This window comes from Octopus sinensis, unplaced genomic scaffold, assembly GCF_006345805.1.
Source record: "Octopus sinensis unplaced genomic scaffold, ASM634580v1 Contig09775, whole genome shotgun sequence".
NCBI classification, from domain to species: Eukaryota; Metazoa; Mollusca; class Cephalopoda; order Octopoda; family Octopodidae; genus Octopus; species Octopus sinensis.
In genome coordinates this window covers 1-5,000 of record NW_021831919.1, presented here as the reverse complement: position 1 = coordinate 5,000, position 5,000 = coordinate 1, and the positions used below count along the sequence as shown (strand labels likewise).

General features: G+C 31.5%; 1 long non-coding RNA gene across 1 annotated transcript; it reads right to left on the bottom strand.

Annotated features, from left to right (window-relative positions):
- Positions 1–1,558: 1,558 nt before the first annotated feature.
- On the bottom strand, positions 1,559–4,589 carry LOC118761157. Its single transcript, XR_004997180.1, has 2 exons — positions 4,463–4,589; positions 1,559–1,610 (listed from the first exon to the last, which is right to left on the bottom strand). It is a non-coding gene; the product is annotated as an uncharacterized LOC118761157 (long non-coding RNA).
- Positions 4,590–5,000: the final 411 nt, after the last annotated feature.

Below are 5,000 nucleotides of genomic sequence, written 5' to 3'. Positions count from 1 at the left end.
TGAGATATATAATATATATATATATATATATATATATTATATATATATATTTAAAGCAAATGTTTTCAGGGAAACTTAACATACTGTTGTACTATTTTCTTGCGTGGACCCCCACCAAAAAGAAAACACTTATATGAACCCTCAGGATCCATATGGACTTTGGTTGAGAACCTCTGATGTAAAAACTCTCACACTCACACATATAATTTGAAATGTAAGGTAGACATCTTATTAAACATACAAAAAAAAATAAGCTGCAAACAAATTGTAATATGTCCGCTGGCAGAAAAATTCGTATTGATCTGACTAGCTTCTACTCATCTTCGATCTTCAACAAGCAGGAAATACACATTTTTTTTTATCCACTGTGAGATTAGTAGCTCTTAACTATTTGGCGTATATAAAATAGGACTGGTCAGTCTAATTTGTATAGCAGTGCAACGTGAATGAGTTATACATACATCTGTGAGTTCATATGGGAGTCAAAAAAATGTCGTTTATATAATAAATTTCTATATTTATATTTGAAATAGTGTGTAAGCATATATGCAGATATATATGTTTTTTGATATATATAATTATATATATATTAATATATATATATATATATATATATATATATATATATATATATATATATATATTCGTTATTCCGATGGTTGCAGATGTCTGAAAATGACTCGCGATTTGGGCTTACGTAATACACTCATTGTGAATAACTGCCAAGCTATTGAAACATTTTAGCAGGTATTGAATGTTCTGTCCATCATCTTCTTTATATTATATATATATATATATATATTATATCATATATATTATATATATATAATACACATCTGTAATATGTAATATATATTATATATCATATATATATATACATCTGTATATATGGATATATAATATATATTATATATACAATATATACAAGTGTATATTTAAATATGCATATATATATATTGTATATGTATATATATATATATATAATATATATAATATATATTATATATATACATAATATATATATATATATATAATATATATATATATATAAATATAAATATATATATATCTATATATATATATATATAATATATATATATATATTATATATATACCTATATATATATATACATATAAACAAAATATGTATATATATATATAGCATGCATGTTGTACGTACGCATATACGCGTGTATAGATGACTGCCATGCATGTATATATATAGTCCCATTTCTTTTCGTGTTGTGTTAATTGTCCTTCAGTTGATAGCCTGAATATCTGCTAGGGTTAAACTTTCTTCACGGATATTTCAATTATTTATTCAACATATCTTGCTGTCGTCTTAGTTTATAGTGTTCTTTCAAACTGTTAGCCAAAATCCCATTCTGTGTCACTCTCTGAGTATGACTTTCATTTTTCTCTCGCTCTCTTCTCTCGTTCTTAGTATATCTGTTGTCTGTTCTCTCTGCATTTGAATTCTCTAATCGATAATGGCTTCATTGAGTGCAGCTTTGAGTTTTCACTCAGTCTTTAAACCGGCTTGCGTCTGACCTTCTTCTTCTTACGCTTTATTCTCTTCCACTTTCGTCGCTTCTTCTTGTTGCGTTTCTCTGGAATAAAGATTAGGATTATAGGATTAGTTATTGGATTAGTTATTATGAATCATGAATTAGTTATTTCACATGGATTATCGGAATATAAGGTCTATTTGTTCATAGGAAGTTGGAGTAGTTAGTAATTAGATTATGAAACTATATAACGGGATTATGGGGGTGAGACCCAGCATCATTTATACATACATAATATATATATATATATATATAATATATATATATATATATATATCCATATATATATATTATATATATATATATATAAATTATATATTATATATATATATATATATAATATATATAATATTCCCGAGCGCCATGTATATAGGGAAGGTTACGAAAATAAACAAAAGACAAAGGCAGGTGAAGTACAAACAAACAAATGTATTAGTATGGCGCTCAGGAATAGAAATAGAATAAGTCTTTTACGTTTCGAGCCTACGCTCTTCGACAGAAAGATACACAGAAAAAAAAAACAAGGAGAGAAAAAATGCGTGTAGGAGCAAATAAAAGGAAAAAAATGAAAACAAAAAGGGCAGTTTTTACGAACAAGTTCAAGGTTAAAAGTTTGTAGACGTCGTGGTGTATTTCAAGGATTTCACATCAATAACAAAGTCACTTTGATCCGTGTAGGAGAGGTGCAGCCAGAAGGAAAAAAAAATCCAATGGAGAGGTTAGTGTCCGTCATTCATTCTCTGTTTATTTCCTCGTATTCCTTTCCGTAGACGAGTGTAGGCTCGAAACATAAAATACTTTTTCACATTCCCGAGCGTCAAAACTAATAATACACCTTCTTGTTGTTCATACACCTCTGTTCGTCTTTTGTTTTCTGTAAATTTCAACTTCACACACACCACACACACACACACACACACACACACCACACACCACACACACACACATAACATATATATAGAATATATATATAATATATATATTTAAAAAAAGGAGATGTCAACACGAGTGGTGATATATATTATATATATATATTAGATATGTATGTATATATAATTACGTATATACATATATACATACACAATTCAACATGTCTGCTATGTGTGTGTGTGTATATATAAACAACTTATAAATAAGGGCAAACGAAAAATTTCAAATGACATTGAATTTTTCGTTTGCCCTTATTTATAAGTTGTTTATAAATTTAACCTTTAATGGTATTTTTTAAATATGCTGGCCATTGATAAAAAAATTTATCCTACATTAGATGTAAATTAATATCATATATATATATATATATAAATATTATATATCTATATATATATATATATATATATATATATATATATATATATATTACATACATATAAGAGGGATGACCACTAAGTGGCAATTCATTATGCTAGAAGTCGACCCTCTATGGTTTTAGTGGTATTCTTCTCATATGTATGTAATATAATTTTTCTGAATTTTCAGATTTTTCTATATGCTAGACCATTGGTTTTAAATTGATATTAATCAAATTGATATTCAATTTTCCACTCTTATCATTTTAAATATATATATATCTTTTAAATTTGTATATGGGAAACGTTTTGAATATGTATATAAAAGTTCCTATTCTATTATGCCGGCTATAGCCTTATGATGCCAACTGGCAATACCAGTTTTTCTGGGTTGCACCGAAGTATGCCGATATAATGTAAGATGAATATAGTACTAAGAATAATAATCCTTGGATGGAATTTATGAATATTTTAACGCATCGCTACGGACGTTTCCACAAATTACGTATCTCTTAAGATCATAGTCCGTATTCGTGTGATGGTTACAATGCAGTCCGTAGTATTCACGGACAGCGGGTAGCTTATGTTCATGCATTCATTTCTTCGTGCTAAGTAGCATTAATGAATGTTTAACTGAGAGCTGTTTACCAATTTTGACCAATTAGAAAGTTGATTTCTGTATGTGGGCATTTTCGTGTGTTATTTGGTGGGGAGGAGTGGAAGGTGATGGAAATAAAGGAGAGAATAGTGGTGATAAGGAGGTCGAGATGTGTGTGTGGTGCTGTTGTACTTGTTTTGCTATTTGAGTGCGCAGACATCAGGATGTGTAGCATGGTTTCTTTGTTTGATTTTATAAATTCTAAACTCTTTTACTCTCTTACTTGTTTCAGTCATGTGACTGTGGCCATGCTGGAGCACTGCCTTTACTCGAGCACATCGACCCCAGCATTTACCCTTTGCAAGCCTGGTACTTATTCTATCGGTGTCTTTTGCCGAACCGCTAAGTTAGGGGACGCAACACACCAGCATCGGTTGTCAAGCGATGGTTGGGGTGACAAACACAGACACCACAAACATACACACACACACACACACACACACACGCATATATATAATATATATATAATATTATATATATATATATATATAATATATATATATATAGACGGGCTACTTTCAGTTTTCATCTACCCAAATCCACTCACAAGGCTTTGGTCGGCCCGAGGCTATAGTAGAAGACACTTGCCCAAGGTGCCAAGCAGTGGGACGAACCCGGAACTATGTAGTTCGTCTCAGGAAGCTACTTACCACACAGCTACTCCTACGCCTAGGTAGGAGTGGCTAAAGTTGAAAATCTTATAATTTGTAAGTTTTTTCTTTCACACTGTTCCATTCGATAGTTTAATAAACTTTACAACAAAACATTATTAACATCAAACCATTTAAGGTTCGACCCAAATGACTCCAAATTTTTCGTTTTTAATCAAATTCTATTCGTTTACCATTTTCTCCTTATACACTCACAAGGTGTATATTTGCCGATTCGTTAATGAGTGTTATTTTGTAATAAATTTCGAGAAGGGTGTAAGAAACTGTCTATTATCTTACTTGCTCGCATTCTCCTTCGACGTTTCCGCCTCTTGTTCGGTCTCTTCTTCCGTTTCCGTTTATGACCATTCACGTGACTTCGTCGTGTTCGATCTACGTCGTCTTGGCTGAAAAATATTTGAATAAAGTATTCCCATATTTTAAAACAGTAATCTTTATTGAACGCATTACTTAGTAGGTGATACACACACATACACATACGCACACACACAAAACATACACACAGCGCACCACAAACACACATACATACTCGCACGCGCACAGACCATCCACAAACATACACAACACACGCGCGCACAGAACCACAACAAACATACAACAAAACCACGCGCGCACAGATACATATATAAACACCCAAACATAAACACACACATGCGCCCGTGCAGAAACACACAAGGTGCGCGCGCACGCGCACACACACACATACACACAAACATACTTACACACACGCGCGAGCGCACACACACACATACACACGCACACACACAGACACATATATATGAAATTATTAGTGGTAATATATTTGTTTCAAATTTGG